General features: G+C 35.7%; 1 pseudogene; it reads left to right on the top strand.

Moving 5' to 3' along the window:
* The first annotated feature begins 1,317 nt into the window (after nucleotides 1-1,317).
* On the top strand, nucleotides 1,318-6,613 carry LOC120090743 (annotated as a pseudogene).
* The last annotated feature ends 10,926 nt before the right edge of the window (nucleotides 6,614-17,539 follow it).

Genomic DNA, 17,539 nt, shown 5'->3' with positions numbered 1-17,539 from the left:
ATAAAGTGTTTGGACTGGAGACTATTTTAATATGGATTATAATAGTTTGTATTTGAGATGTAAATTATTTTAGTCTGAATAACAAATGATGAGGGAGAAGGCTATAAAATATACATGATAGACAATAAGAGCTTTTAAATAATTTGTATTTTATAATAAATAAAAACGTTATTGATTATAATCGGAGATCCAAACATTGTGTGGGCTATTTCACCTACAAGTTGGAGGCTTGAACGCCCCTAAATTGTTCCTTATAAATTATTATCTCAAAAGAGAAAAAATATATCTTCCCTCAATATATACGTATACTTGATCTCTTTTTATTATTATTTATTTAAAATAAAAGAATATCCAAATGGAGAAATAATAATATTTAGGGAAAATATAAGGAATATCATAAACTCTTAATCTATGCTATAAAAAAAATATATCATAAACTTTTGATTTTCTCTTTTACCCATGTTAAATGATGGTCATAAGATTATCTTCTGTAATTTGACTTTTAAATCATTAAATAAACTTCTCCCTCTAATTTTGAGCATCACACATAAAAAAATAAGAAAAAAACAAAATTTGATCTATTTTTCTTGAGAACCGCCGAAAAAAAAATTCTATACTATCTAAAAAGGTTATAGGAGAGAAATTTTATTTTTTCTTTTGCCCGTTTTAGATGATGGTCAACGGTTTATCTTTGGTAATTTGACTTTTAAATCACTTAAGCCTCATTTAGTAATCATTTTATTTTGTTCTTTGGTTTTTAAAAATTAAGCATATTTTTTTCCTCATCTCATACAATAATTTGCATCTTTATGAAATACAATGGTTGAATTCTTAGTCATTCCAAAAAAAAAAAAAAAAAAAATTTTAAAAGCTACTTTCGTTTTTAAATTTTGGTTTGGTTTTTTAAACCATTGATAAAAATTAGATAATCAAGAAAAAAATTTGGAGGTGGACATAATGTCTATAGGCTTAATTTTTTTTTAAAAAAAAAAAATCAAATAGTTACCAAAATACAACAAGGCCTAATAAACCTCTTCGCCTAATTTTGAGCATCACAGGTAAAAAAAACAAAAAAAAAAACAAATTTGACACTATTTTTCTTATTGAGAATCACGAAGAGAATAAAAGAAAATCAAAATTTGATGTTTTTGGCATTTACATGTTAAAAGATACCAAGTTTTGTCCCTATTTTTATAGAATCATCTATACTTATCTAGAAGGAGCTATGGTGGAAAAAAAACTTTTGATTTCCACTTTTGCCCATTTCAAATAATGATAATAGAGCCATTTTTAATAATTTGATATTTGGTAGAGCCTATGTCGGAAGAATTATTTATTTATATCTCTGTCGATGATGTTATGGTAGGTTGTAATGTATATAGAGATTGTATGTTAGAGGTTGATGGTGTAGCCATGATAATTGACTTGATTCCCTTAGATCTTTAGGAGTTTGATGTTATTATGGGAATGGCTTTTCGGTCTAAATATCATGCATATATGGACAACTATATAAAGGAAGTTGTATTTAGGAAACCAGGTGGACCTGAGGGATTCAAATTCAAGACTTAGATTTGGTTTGAAATTACTGTAACTTTTAAAATAATTACTAATAATTGTGTTCTTAGAAAAATTAGTTCAAAAATAAAATAATGTTTAATAAATTTTAATTTTAAATTAGAACAAACTAGTTATTGTGTTTGATAAATTAATACTAAAATTTAGTAGATTATACTTTCAATTCTTTTTTATATTAATATTTAATTTATAATTTATGATAATATAATTATTTCAAAATATATATGATTTAAACTTTAATTATTAATCTGAATTGTTTAATAATTTTTTTTTAAAAAAATTATTGTTATAATAACTTAAATAAATTAAAATTTTGGAATAGATGTGAGAATAAATAAATATGGGATAGGGAGTGTACCAGATTTTTGGAGTGCTATAAAAAACCAAAAAAATTAAAAAAAAAAAACCAACTCAAGTTCATCCTTTGGTTTGGTTTGTTTTTTAAGTATAAAATTGGACATATTGGTTTATATTTGGAGAAAACAAAAAAGTAATGGTTCAGATCGAATTTTTATTGGAAAAATCAATCAAAACCAAATCAAACCAAGGGTGTATACATATCCTTAGCTATGTTTTAGTATTTTAGTTATTATGGTGCTTATATATTTGTTGTTTAGGAAAAGACCAATTATTATGGGAAAAAAATGCCAAGAAAAAATGTACAATTTCAATTTATAGAAACAAAAATACACAATTTTAATTTAAAATTAGCAAAAAGGACAAATTCAGAACAAAAATTTAAATAAATATAAAAAATCAGAAGAAAAAAGAAAATGCCAAAAATTAGAACAAACAGATAATAAATCGAACAAAAGATAAATCAATCCATTGATTTGTTCTTTATTGAACATTGGTTTGGATCATTTTTTTATAAAATCGATTGGTTCGGTTTGGTTCTTAGTTGCCCTAAAACTGACAAAAACGAACGGACTATTATTCTTACTAAATTGTTAAGAAAGCTAAAATCTAAAAGTTGTATCTAATAACTTTTGCACGTTTGATCAAATTAAAAAGTGATCCTTATGGATAGATTAATAAATTTTTTTTATTAAACAGTTTAGGTTGGTAAGAATTTCGTATAGCGGCAAACACAATCTTAAAACTCTACCTTGGAATTCTTGATTCATTTTCTTCCATTTAACACCGACAAAGCAATAGTCTATCTTAACAATTGAAACAAAAAACCAATAGTCAAATAAAAAATAAAAGCACATTTAATCTGTTATAAACACTTCAAAAAATATAAAATCGCATTCACTAATGATTTTGTTTTTAACTTTCTATTTCTTGATTTATAATTGTTTTTTGAATCAGTCTTTAGGATTTTTTTCATATTTATTTTTAGAAATAATATTTAACAATTATAGTTTTAAAAATTATTTTTTAATGTCTTGAAATACTATTCGTGAAATAGTTTTCTTTATTTTTCTATTTTTGAAAATCTCTAGATTTTAAACTTATTTATGTATTTATAATTAATTAATAGAAAATAAAAGAAACTATTTACACAAAATAACAAAATTTGATCTTCTTTGATAGAGGTTGATAGAAGTCTATCGATGTCTATTGATAACAGAAGTTGATAGAAGTTTATCATTGATACTATGTGGTAGACGTTGATCGAAGTCTATCAATATATTTTTTTTAATTTCTGTTAATAGTTTGACATTTTTTTTATCTGTGAAATTTTTTCTAAATTCTAGGTCAAATTAATAGATAAAGTGTTCATTTAATAAAGATGAAACCAAGGTAAAGAAAATGTGGGAAACAAACAAATTTTTCAAAATAAAAAAACGAAAAAAACATCATAAAGAAAGACTTAAACAAACCAAAAAATAATTAAAATAACAAAATCTTATTAACATTGAATAGCTCCCGATCTAATGCATGCATTGGGAAAAATTGTGCAGGTCTATTCGAATTATCCCAAGGAACAGAACACATCACGAGGGAAATAGTGAAATGTTTGTGACAAAGCAGACACATCAACCCCTTTGAAAAACAAAGAAGACCAACGTGGAGCCTACACAACAGCCACCATGAATTTCCTCTCTCCTCAACCAACTCTGGTGCAACAAATTGATTCTCCTACATCTGCATACAAAAAAGGACAAAAACAGTTTTGATAATATTCCTTTTCTTTTATACTCCTTGTCGTATTATGCATTCAAGTAGTGTATAAAAAAAAATCATTCATTCATTCATTCTATATATATACAAAAAAAAAATCAGAAAGAAGAAATAGGTTGTAAGTCTTTTATTCAAAAATAGAAAGAAGGAAGAAAAGCCTTCTTGGCAGTGTGTTGTCTCTGTCTCTCCATCACTCTCCTTTCTTTTAAAGCTTTCTGACTCCAGCTTCTTATCAGCAGCAAACGACTCAAAAAAAAAAAAAAAAAAAAGGCAAATCCACCTGCCAACTCTCTGCCTACAATTCCTAGTATCACCAATAATGGGAACATCTCAAGTCCACCTCTCAATCAGCGGCTGAATCAGGTGACATCCATAAAGATGGATAGGTCAAATTTTCTTCTCTGGCAAAATTTAGCTTGGCCAATACTTAGAAGCTATCGTTTAGAAGGTTTCTTGACTGGAGAAAATTCCTGCCCCAGTCATTTTTTAGTCAGACAAACAGTGAAAGTTCTGGTGAAAGCACAAGTAATGATCCCAGCCCTATATCTTCAGCAGAGGCTACTCTGCAACCTAATCCAGCCTATGAAGCTTGGATAGCTATTGATCAACTGCTCTTAGGTTGGCTCTATAACTCCATGAGTCAAGACATTGCCACTCAAGTCATCAGACATCAGACAACTAAGGAGCTATGGGAAGATGTCAAAGAGTTTATTGGTGTTCAGTCAAGAGCAGAAACTGACTACCTCAAGAGGATGTTTCAACAAACTCGCAAAGTAGCCTTAAAAATGTGTGAGTACCTAACGTTGATGAAGAAATATGTTGATAATCTTGCCCTTGCAAGTTCACCAGTGTCTTCTCCTGATCTCATATCCCAAGTGTTGGCTGGCCTCAATGAAGAATACAATCCGGCTGTTGTAGCCGTGCAAAGCAAAGGCACAACTAGGTGGTCTGATCTTCAATCTAACCTACTGTCCTATGAGAAGAGGCTTGAATATCAGTTGGCCATCAAGACAGGCATCACCGGTATGGCCAATGTGTCCATTGCTTCAAATCCACCCTCAGTTAATGTAGTGCAAAATAATCAGTTATCAAATCCTTATAGAAACTCCTATGGAAACAATCAGTCATTCAACTACCGAGGAGGAGGGGGAAGGAACAGAGGGCGTGGCCGATGGAACAATGCCTCCACAACCAGGCCTACTTGCCAAACCTGTGGAAAAATAGGCCACACTGCCGATATCTGCTATTTCAGATACAACAAGGAGTTTAACAACCCTTGACAGACTCATAATCGAGCTGAATCCACCCAGCTCCCACCCAACAGACATCAGGAACAGCAAACCTCAACTTTACTCACTCACTCAACCGCTGCCTCCCCCAAAACAGTTGTTGACCCCAATTGGTATGTTGATAGCGGAGTTTCAACTCATGTCACTAGCAACCCCACCTTTCTTCAATCCTCATCAAGCTACTTAGGTACTGATAAAGTAGTTGCTGGAAATGGCTCTCCTCTTTCTATATCAGTCTGGACATTCCAATTTGCATACTAAGAATGGTGTTCTATCTTTACTAAACATTTTATATGGGTGCATAACCTTCTCACTGAAGTTGGTTTCTCTCCAACCGGAATTCCAATCCTCTAGTGTGATAACATGGGAGCTGGTGCATTGGCTGCAAATCCTGTCTTCCATGCTCGAACTAAACACATCGAAATAGATGTCCACCTCATTCGAGATCTCGTCCTCAGTGATCAACTACATGTCAGGTATGTTCCCTCCTCAGAATAGCTTGCTGATTGTCTAACTAAAGCTCTCCCAATTCCAACCTTTTCCTACCTACGAAGCAAGCTCGGCCTAACTCAGTTACACACTCGCTTGAGGGGGGATGACAAAGCAGACACATCAGCCCCTTTGGAAAACAAAGAAGACCAACGTGGAGCCTACACAACAGCCACCATGAATTCCTTCTCTCCTCAACCAACTCTGGTGCAATAAATTGATTCTCCTACACCTGCATACAAAAAAGGACAAAAACAGTTTTGATAATATTCCTTTTCTTTTATACTCCTTGTCGTATTATGCATTCAAGTAGTGTAAAAGAAAAAACCATTCATTCGTTCATTCTATATATATACATAAAGAAATCAGAAAGAAGAAATAGGCTGTAAGTCTTTTATTCAGAAATAGAAAGAAGGAAGAAAAGCCTTCTTGGCAGTGTGTTGTCTCTGTCTCTCCATCACTCTCTTTTCTTTTTAAGCTTTCTGACTGTTTGGAATTAGTAAGGGAAGACATTTATGCTGTTTTGTTGGTTTTCTCATCGAAAAATCGATTCACTCAAGAAGAAGAAACCACCCTCAAAACCCTACAAAATTTATTCGGATCCACGATTGTGAATTATGCTATTGTAGTCTTCACTGGAGGCGACGAATTCGATGACGACGATGATGACGATGAAGGGGGAACCTTCGACGATTATTTGCTTGGCTGTCCTGTGGCCTTAAAGGATATCCTAGCTGCTTGCAAGGGACGGTATGTACCTTTTGACAACAAGACCAGCAGTGGAAGCAAAAAGAGTGAACAAGTGAATAAGCTTTTAGATTTAGTGAAAGAAGTGATGGAAAAATGGAGGGCAAGCATTTACACATAGCTTGTTTCTTGCTAACAAATTTGAGGACAAGGCGGAAGAAATAAAACGCATGCTTGAGAAGCAAATAGAAGAAGAAAGAGAAGCAAGGCCTAAAGCGGAACAAAAATTTCAAGAGATGCAAAAACAACATGGGAATGATATTCAAAGACTCACTGATTTGCAGGTACAGTTGCTAGAGCTACAAAAACATCAACAAGAAGTGCTAGCAAAACGGCCACCTCGAGTTCCACCGAAAATAGAATATATTTGTACTATTGTCTAACTTGTAAACATATTATTATAATAATAAACTTATGTAACCACATGAAAAAAATTATATATAATTGTGTGTGCTATCACATAATATATGTGGTAATAATGGTTGAATAAATAAATGAAGAAAATAAAAAATATTATGAATATTATAATAATAAATAGATGTCTATTGCTTAGTGGCCCAAAAGTCATGTGTCACTCTCACGTTATCCATGTTATAATTATTCATGCTTGGTGTCCATGTAAGTCTACATCCTACTTGCCACTTTGCCTATAAATAGTGACATTTTGTGGATCTTAAAATCATACACACATTGGACAAATTCCATACAAATTAGAGAAAGTGGAGAAATTTGAGAATTTTCTCATTTCTCATTTTGTTATTTTATTTTATTTATTTATATATTATTTATTTTATTATTATATTATATTTTATCACCATCTGTGTTCCCGTTGTACTCCTCAAATTTACAACATGTTATCAGCATGAACTCTTGTCATTTTCCCCGCTAAAGGTAGATCCTAAAGGAATGTCGATTTTTCCCTCATTATAATCAATAAATTTTATTTCATTTTTCATATTCTATATCTATTAAATTTCTAACATAAAAACAATATTTTATGATAGTGCTACCATGACAAATCTCAGAAAGTTAGAATTTGCAGCCCTTAATATTAACGACAATAATTATTTGTCATAGGTATTTGATGCCGAAATTCACATAGATGCTATGAATTTTGGGGAGAATATTAAAGAAGGAAATACGACATCCAGTCCAGACAAAGCAAAAGCTATGATTTTCCTTCGTTATCATATCCACGAGGGATTGAAAATGGAGTATCTTACAATAAAAGATCCTCGTATCTTGTAGAAAAATTTGAAAGAGAGGTATGATCATAAAAAAAAAAATAGTTATTCTTCCTAAAGCTCGTTATGAGTGGATGCACTCGAGGCTACAAGATTTCAAATCAGTAAGTGATTACAACTTCACATTATTTAAAATCAGTTCGAAATTGTTATTATGCAGAGAGAAAATTACTGATTCTGAAATGTTAGAGAAGAAATTTTCTACATTTCATGTCTAATATGCTCCTGCAGCAACAATATCGAGGAAAGGTTTTAAATAGTCTTTTAAATTAATTTCATGTCTTTTCGTGGTCGAACAAAATAACAAGTTATTGATGAAAAATCATGTATCTGGACCAATCGGGACAACACCATTCCCTGAAGTGAATGTTATGAATGTTAATAATCGTAGTCAAGGTCGTGGTCGTAGTCATGGTCGTGGTCGTAGTCGTGGTAGAGGAAGAAATAATTATTATTTTCGTGGTGGTCGAGCTAATCCTTCAAATTTCGAAAGAACCATGCAAAATGATGACCACAAAGGAAAAGCTCCACAAGATAAAAGTTCAAAGAGTGTTGAAAATAAATGTTTTCGATACGGAATGACTGGGCATTGGTCACGTGTCTGTCGTACGTCAAAACACTTAGTTGACCTCTATCAAGCCTCTTTAAATAAAGAAGAAAAAAATGTGGAAGCAAATTTTGCATACGAGGATAATGACATATTTGACCCATCCCACATGACAAGTTTGGATGTGGTGGACTTTTTTGAATTTCCTGAAGAGAAGATTGGCACAGTTTGTGGAACATCAAATGTTTCTTTTGACTTTGAGAATATTTAGCCTCGCCATTACAATTAGTTTATGGTCATGAGCCAAATATTTCCCATCTAAGAATTTTTTATGTGCAGTATATATTCCAATTTCTTTACCACAATGCACTACGATGGGTCCTCAAAGGAGGTTAGAAATATATGTTGGATATGATTCCCCATCAATTATTAAATATCTTGAACCCATGACGGGTGATGTGTTTACTACATGATTTGCTTATTGTCATTTTAATGAGAGAAAATTTTCAACATTAGGGGAGGAATTAAGAAATTGGAAAAAGAAATTACACGGAATGCATCGTTATTATCTCCTTTAGATCCCCATATAGATCATTGTGAACTTGAAGTTCAGGAAATAATTCATTTGAAAAATATAGAAAATCAATTACCAAATGCATTTATAGATGGAAGGAATATAACTAAGTCACATATACCAGTTGAAAATGTTCCATAAAAAAATGATATCTCAACACAACAAGTTGTCACTAATGAGTCTGGAACACGCCAGAAGCGTAGTAGACCAGTAGGTTCCAAAGATAAAAATCCTCGAAAATGAACAATAATTAATAGTGAAAAAGACTTTGTTGAGGATGTACATACCCATGAAGAAATCCTCGACATGACTAGTGAGGAAGGTGAAATACCTAAAGATAATAATGAGATTTTAATAAACTATGTCATGTCAGGAAAAAGATGAAATCGTACTAATGTAATTATTGACAACATTTCTGTGTATAATATTACTCTTGATATTATATCTGTAAATGAGGATCTTGAACCAAAATCTATTGAAGAATGTTGACATAGAAAATATTGGCTTTAGTGGAAAGAATCAATCGAGGCAGAATTACACTCACTTTCAAAATATCTGGTTTTTGGTCCAGTAGTCCGTACACTAGAAGGTGTTAAACATGTGGGATACAAATGAGTATTTGTAAGGAAAAGAAATGAAAATAATGAGGTCACAAGATATAAAGCAAGACTAGTTGCACAAAGTTTTTCACAAAGACCCGATATTGATTATGAGGAGACATATTCTCCAGTGGTGGATGCAATTACACTATGATATTTAATTGGCTTGACTGTATAAAGCAAGACTGTATATATTGATTACTCGAATATAATTGGAACTCTTGAAGAGCTTTCAAAGGCAATAGAATTTCTTAAAAAAGAACTTGAGATGAAAGATTTCGGAAAAACAAAATTTTGCCTTGACTATTTGTAATGGTCATTGTGCAAAAGAGTTTGTACAAGATCGGATCATGAAATGAGTCATTATTTTATAACGCTGTTTACTATTTAAGATTGACTATTTCAAAGCGATGACCTAGGTAACTTGACCTTAATCCTGAGCTAACTATGAACTTCTGTTTATCTAGGATTGCCCTTAGATTTGCATAGGTGAGGGTTGGCTCAACAGTGCCGGCTCAATATGACTGCCATTTCAGGGGTGAGACTGGATAGATAGCTGGGGACATAGGGTCCAAGAGGGAATTCACTCCTACTCGCTTTAGGGATAGTAGAGAGGTTGTTCCCTTAAGTGCTGATTTTGGGGATTGAACAAGGGATCTCACCCTCTTATTTGGTATGAGAGGGACTCGATTTTGTGATTGGATCACAAAATAATTGTTCATTAGGGGATGAGTGGAGACTTAAGGAATAAGAGGTATCAGGGGTAAAATAGAGATTTGACCCAGCCGTTATTACGAACAACCTGTGAAGGGTTAACTTACTAATCATGGTTATATTGAGTGGACATAATATATCTACAGTGAGGGGAGTTCAACTATGGGCTTTAGTTGAGTGACCCATTAGTTAACGAATGAGGTCCATGAGGTCCCCCTACTAGCTCGAAAATGGATTAGCTCTAGAGTAGCGTGATAAGTTAATTTGAAACGTTCAAATTAGAATCAAACGGAATTGGAGAAAATATATTTAAATATGATTGAGAGTGAAATTAATTTGTAATTCGAAGAAACAAGCGAAGGGGCCGAGATGCAGATTCCAGATGATCAGCCTCTGTTCATATCTCGTTGTTAGCTTCAGTAGCTAAATGATCGTTTAGCTTCATACGTTAGAGGATATAAGGAAAAACTAAACGATCGTCTAACCTCGAGCGTTAATCATTTAGGTGTTGTGCGTTAGACAATCGTCTACCTCTGGAGCTATGTGATGTGTTGTTTTGCTATGCGATGGCACTACACGATTGTGTAGTTGCGGGTGGAGCTAAGCGATGCGGCGAAGAGCTATGCGATCGCGTTGAGTGATGCTTACATGATCGTTTACCTTTGATCCGGAGGTAAGCAGTGCGACGAAGAGCTATGCGATGGCGCTGAGCGATCGCTTACACAATCGTTTACCTTTGTTCGGGAGCTAAGCGATGGGGCGAAGAGCTATGCGATGGCGTTTAGCGATTGCTTACTCGATCGTTTACCTATGAGCAGCAGTTGAGCGATGCATCGATTGCTATGCGATAGCACTAGGTGATCACTTACCTCAGGCGCACGCTAAACTATCAAGATACGGTGCTAAACGATGGAGCTATGCAATAGTGTTTGACACTAAGTGATCGTGTAGCATCCTCTGGTGCTAGACGATGACACTATACAATAGAAGGCGAACACTATATGATTGTGTAGCTTTATTAAATGATAGGCGTTGGTTGCTAAACGATCAAGCCAATTGCATGATGATGGTCGTCATTGCTAAACGATCAGACTTGGCGAGATTTTGAGTAAGAGCAAGAGAAGCCGATTCAACCGGTTCTCTTGAGGTTTGGTCTGATTCAGCTTCAAATGGTTTATGGTTGGTTTGATTTAGTCTCTGCTGGTCCAGTTCAGATGGTTCGGGTCCAGTTCAAGCGATTTTGGAGTGGTTCGAGCGGTGTTGAAGCTGTTTTTGTAATAGTTAGGCTTTTGCTTGCTTGTTTTTGCCAAAACTAAAACCATATCAGTACATGTTTAATTATTTATGCATTGGATGTATGTTATAATTAATTAAATATTATATGTGCATATAGTATGCCATTTAGATTTAAAATCCCACCATAGGAAGCATGCAACATGGATTGAAAGTATGTTATAATTTGTTATAATATATAGTATACATGTTAGGGTTTCTTGTATTTAATATAAGTGTTATATTAGATCTTGAATGCATATATGTTGTGGATTTTAGCATGTCTAAAGTTTTATAAGCTGTTATAAATTGGGTTAGACATTTAAAATCCATAACAAAGAATAGTTGCATGCTCACGTAGGTCAAACACTTGTTTTAATTAGTTAAAATAGGTCGTTAAACTAGTTATTGATTTCATAAATTGTATAAAAGTCTAAATCCAATAAACTAAGACCTGACTATTGTATGAGTACTAGAATTTTATGTGGAGACATAAGAGTGGATTGGGTTTGAGTAAATAGTGATTTATGGTACATGAATTTGAGTGCCAAAATTAGTGAATTTGAGTGCTTAGATGATCATTGTGCTTCGTTGCTGTTGATACAATCCTACATTTATGTCCTAAAAACTCGCAATTTGTAAAATGATAAAGATTTTCTATAATCAATAAACTTGTTATTGATTTCATAAATTGTATGAAAGTCTAAATCCAATAAACTAAGACCCATGACTATTGTATGAGTACAAGAACTTTATGTGGAGACAAATGAGTGGATCGGGTTCGAGTAAATAGTGATCTATGGTACATGAATGAGGTTGGGTATCTTATTCTGGTAACACCATTGGATGCAGCCTGCTCTATAGTTGTTACAAAGAGTTGTAAAATGCTACATAGATGTGATCTTAATTCGTACATGTTATGATATGAGGAGTGGGGGCGTCCTATGCAATGAGTTTGCATAAGATCAGGACCAAGAAATAAGTCATAACACTGTTTACTGTTTAAGACTGACTATTTCAAAGCAATGACCTAGGTAACTTGACCTTAATTGTCACACCCTGCCCCAGACCACCCTCCGAGCCTGATTAAGTAGGCCCATTTTATTACAACAATGTAGCGTTTATACAATTCCAAGACAACAACAAAATTTACAACAACAACCGTAAAACCCTCCAGAAGTGTAATTGTGGCATGTGGCAGACCTTGACCTTAGCAGCACCCTGGAACTCCTCACCTTCCGCGGTGGGGGGGGGGGAGAAAAAAAACATGGAAAACATGAGTTATAAAGCTCAGTGAGTGGTGCCTTTAGATAAACAAACAACTTTGTCAACAAAAATATATTTTTGGGAAAGCAATGCACAGTCAACAAGAATATTACCGCAAGTTCATTATTATTTCCCAGCCAGGCCGCTGGACAATTCCCAGCTTGACCGCTGGTTAAAACAATCAACTCCAGCTTGACCGCTGGTTATCACATAATAAAAACATCCCCAGCTTTTTCACACGTATACTCAAGCAATGTATCAACAATTCCTGTGGAAACTTTCCCTGTACCCTATTATCCCGCCAATGTGCACATCGACTATTTTTTCCGCTAGCTATGCTTAGGTAACTTGACTATATTTCCTGTTGGTCGTCACCAACTATAATTTCCCGCTGACCGAAGCCGACTATATTTTCCCGCCAAGTATCTTTTCAAGCATGCTAGCTATATATCCCGAGTACAATTCCAGTTTCCAACACAAACATACAAGCAATATCTTAACAAGCATAGTAATCAGATAATCATATATACCTGATCATGCCAATTAAACATTATCCCCTATATATATTTACCTATATATAGTAATTATATCAATAATACAACACACAATAACCACTCACTTTGGTTGGTTAGGAACTTTCCTTTCCGAAGTTCCTTAGGTTTCCTTGGTTTCCCTTTTGAATCCTGAATTCCAGATTCAAATGTCATCTTAGATTACTCATTGTTCCATATCTTATTTTCAGATACTTCCTTTTGCAAAAATGTTCTAAAATGTCTCAGAAAGTTTACCATAAAATCTTAGCTCATAACTTGTTGCGGTTTGGCCGGAATCATCAAAACATTAGGACTGGCTCAGATTATCCGACAGCCTGACCCTTCTGTATTTTCCTAATTCTCCAGCCCGATTCCTTGGAGATTCTTCTCCGGCAGCCCCACCATGAAAACTATACTCCTTTAGCTTTCATATGGCTTTGTAATCACATCAAACACACGAGTATTCTGGGAGACCTCCTTGTTCCAAGTTGATGCTACTTTCTGTCTTTTCTGCCCGACAGCATCTCCCCTCTTAAAACCTCTTGACCGACGCATGGTCTTGCTACCAACACATGGTTTCCTCCCCAAAAACTCTCCTTTATGTCTTTTGAAGAGAATTTGAGTTTTCATCAGCACAACCCAATGTGTCTTCTTCTCCTTTCACCAACGCATGGCCCTTGACTTTGTATGTCTTCTTATGCTGCCACCTTTTTTACTTAAGGCTTAAGAATTCTTCCTAACAAGCCACATGTCCGGATGACATCCTCCATGAGTTCATCCTTCATATGCGTCCATAAACTCTTGGATGTTCAACGCATATTAGGCTATCAATGCATAGTAAGCCATCAACGAATAGTACATCACCAACGAATCCAACGCATCCAACGCGTCCAACCTAGCTCATCGCATGGCCTTTGTCCAACGTATCCATCGTGTAAGCCATCTCACTACCATCACAATCGAACTTAGCCATCGCAAGAGCTAGCTATCACCAACGCATAGGATGGTCGCTCGTCCTCGACGCACAGCTCACTCGGCATCAACGCATCGTTCGTTTGGCATCGATGCATGACACTTGGCATGGGTGCTAGTCACCAATGCATGGGCGTGTAGCATGGGTTCTAGGCAACGATGCATGCATGCTCGACAGTTCTTGGTAGCGTTCGACAGTGCTCGACGCATGGGCGCTTTGCAGCGCTCGGCACATGGGCGTTTGGCTTGCTCGATAGTGCTTGACAGCATTCGACAGTGCTCAACGCATGGGCTGGGTGCATCGACGCATCCTGGGCAGTTTGGCTGAGGTTGCTCGATGCATGGCTGGGCGTCTGGCAGCGCTTGGCCTACTCAACGCATGGGCTGCGCGTTGTGCATGGGTGCTCGACGCATGCCGCATGCCTTGCCCGTGTACTCGCCGAACCTTGTGCCATCCAACCCTTCAACGCATCACTTCCATTTTCCTTCCTTCAGCTACATACCATCCACCAACAACCCTTCCAACGCATCAACACAACCTCTTCCAATGCATTGGTCCTTTCCAACGCATCCCACACAACCATTTTCCTTCACCAATGCATACCACACAACATTCTATACTTAGCCAAATTTCCAAATTTTTCCATTTACCCAAGTAATCATTCCAAGATCTTATGGCTAATGCATAGCACTGCCTAGTCCAACACTTGGTCAATTTTTCATCAATTTAAGCTTAACTCAACTACTCAAGGAAAATCTATTCAACACCTATAAATTTCCTTCACTTCAACATAGATTTTAACTTTCACCTAGTTAATATCTTAATCACCTGCTTAAGTAGGAAAAATGGAAATTCGGGTTTCACATTAATCCTGAGCTAACTATGAACTCCTGTTTATCTGGGATTGCCCTTAGATTTGCATAGGTGAGGGTTGGCTCAACAGCATCAGCTCAATATGATTGCCATTTCAGGGGTGAGGCTGGATAGATAGCTGGGGACATAGTGTGCAAGAGGAAATTCACTCCTAACCTCTTTAGGGATAGTAGAGAGGTTGTTCCCTTAAGTACTGATTATGAGGCTTGAACAAGGGATCCCGCCCTCTCATTTGGTATGAGAGGGACTCGGTTTTGTGATTGGATCACAAAAAAATTGTTCATTAGGGGATGAGTGGGGACTTAAGGAACAAGAGGTAATTTCGGGGGTAAAACAGAGATTTGACCCAGTCGTTATTACAAACAACCTGTGAAGAGTTAACTTACTAATCATGGTTATATCGAGTGGACATAATATATCTACAGTGAGGGGAGTTCAACTATGGGCTTTAGTGGAGTGACCCATTAGTTAACGATGGGGGTTAAATCGGTCTAATGAGTTTAGCCGATTAATCTCGGATCGTTGGAGCCCATAATCTGTAGGTCCATGAGGTCCCTCTACTAACTCGAAAATGGATTAGCTCTAGAGTAGCGTGATAAGTTAATTTGAAACGTTCAAATTAGAATCAAATGGAATTGGAGAAAATATATTTAAATATGATTTAAGTATATGAAGATGAATTTTTGTAAAAATTAATTTAATATTGGATATTAAATTAATTAGAATTATTTACATTGTTTAAATAATTATATATTAATTTTATTAGAAAATTAATTTATGAAATTAATTTGTAAAATTAATAAATTTTGATTATAGAAATAAAATATGATTTTAAAATCAATTTTGTATTTTTTGGAAATTGAAAAATTACACAAAACTTGAAAAATGGGGTTTTCAGGTTCATCTTCAACTAGCTTACAAGGAACCCACCACCTCTTCTTTGGTTTACTCCAAGCATGAGCTGCATCCCATGCAGCACATCTCTTGTATGATAGTCTGCAATATATTGAAGAGATTGGAGTGGAGAAAGAGAGGATGAACCGAATGAATTTTTGCTGAAAAAATTCGGATGAAGAAGGTGTTTTGCAATGGGTTGGTTCAGTGAGCTTTCTCCATATTCCCTTTGATTCCAGCTTATTTTGAGTCCCACAATTCAATCTAGAGCACCAAGAGGATAGTAGGGAAGATCTTGTGGTGGTCTACACAAGGATTTAGAGGACTTTGCAGTTGGAAATGGAGATTTCGTTGGTTCGGCTAAGGTATGTTCATGAAACCCATTATACTCTATTTTAGTATGTTTCTTTTCAACCAAAATTAATGAATTAGAATGCTTATGGATTCTGATTTCTTCAGCCGCATGCTGGTGTAGATCCAATAACCTATGCATTGGAAGCCAAAGTGTGGCAAAGAGAAAAGCCATCCATGGACAAGGCATGTGGCAAGCAGCCAAGTCTTGAGAGGTTAGCATGCATGCGGCAGCATCAGGTGTGCGCGAGCGTAGGTAATGGGCATTGGAGTGGCACGCGCAGATGATCGTGTAGCTATGTGCGATGCTAAGCGATGTGCTAGACGATCGTGTAGCTATGTGCAGTGCTAAGTGATTCGCTAGACAATCGTGTAGCTACGTGCGGCGCTAAACGATGCGAAGTGATGCACTAGACGATAGCGCTACACGATGGATGATAGCGATACACGATAGGCGATGTCGCTAAACGATAGGCGATGGTGCTACTTAGCATCAATGCTAGACAATGACGCTAGATGAGGGTGCTACATGATAGGCATGAGTGCTAGACGATGGACGTGATGCGTTAGACGATAAGCGTTAGCGCTACACGATGAGCAGCAGCGAGAGTTGTGTGATAGGCTATGTGCTACACAATGAGCGAGAGCGAGATCATTGGGTGATAAGCATCAACAAGAGATCACTAAACGATGAGCTAGATGATGGACGATAAGCTAAACGATTGTAGCATGCATTGATCAGTCTTAACCACTGATTAAGGGCAACAACTGTTCTAAGTACTGGATGTAACTCCATTTAAGCTAAAGGTGTCATGCTAGGCTTTAATGGTAAGCAGTGGAAAGTAGTATAAAAAGGGATGTTGAACTGCAAAAGATCAGTTTGATCAATTCCTCCATGCAAATTGAGAGATCTTGGTGTTCTTGGAAAGCTGTGGGAGTCTAGTTTTAGAAATGACACTTCTGGAAGAAGTTCTCACCGGAATAAGGCCAGAGAAGGGAAAAAGTGACCAGAGGTCCAGTTCACGAGTGAATTTGAGCCATTGATGAAGAATTGAGTCTCTAGGACGAATCATGAAGAGGTTGAAGCTAAAATTTTAAGGTAATCTTTCAAAGAAAATTATAAACAAGTTTGTAGAAGGAAATTTCTTAAGATGAGCTCTATAATTTGAGTTATAAATTCCGTAATTTGAATATAGAATTTCATGAACAAGCAGGAAGTTGCTTGGGTTGAGTAAGCTAGCAGCTCGAAGTAAGCACTCGGACAGACCAAAGGGTTGAGCATTTCTATGTGTTAGACCTGCTGTATGGGCTGAGGAAAGCTTGCATTGAAGTCTTGGACACATAAGTAGCTTTATGGACGACCATGTGCAACTGAAGGAACACTTAGAGTAAGTGTTGGTTGCAAAAGTGGGAAGCGTTTATGAGGAGCGGTTGGAAACATTGCAAGAGCCAAAGTCTCAAGGAAATTT

This window comes from Benincasa hispida, chromosome 11 (genome assembly GCF_009727055.1).
Source record: "Benincasa hispida cultivar B227 chromosome 11, ASM972705v1, whole genome shotgun sequence".
Lineage (NCBI taxonomy): Eukaryota > Viridiplantae > Streptophyta > Magnoliopsida > Cucurbitales > Cucurbitaceae > Benincasa > Benincasa hispida.
This window is presented reverse-complemented; position numbering and strand designations above follow the sequence as displayed.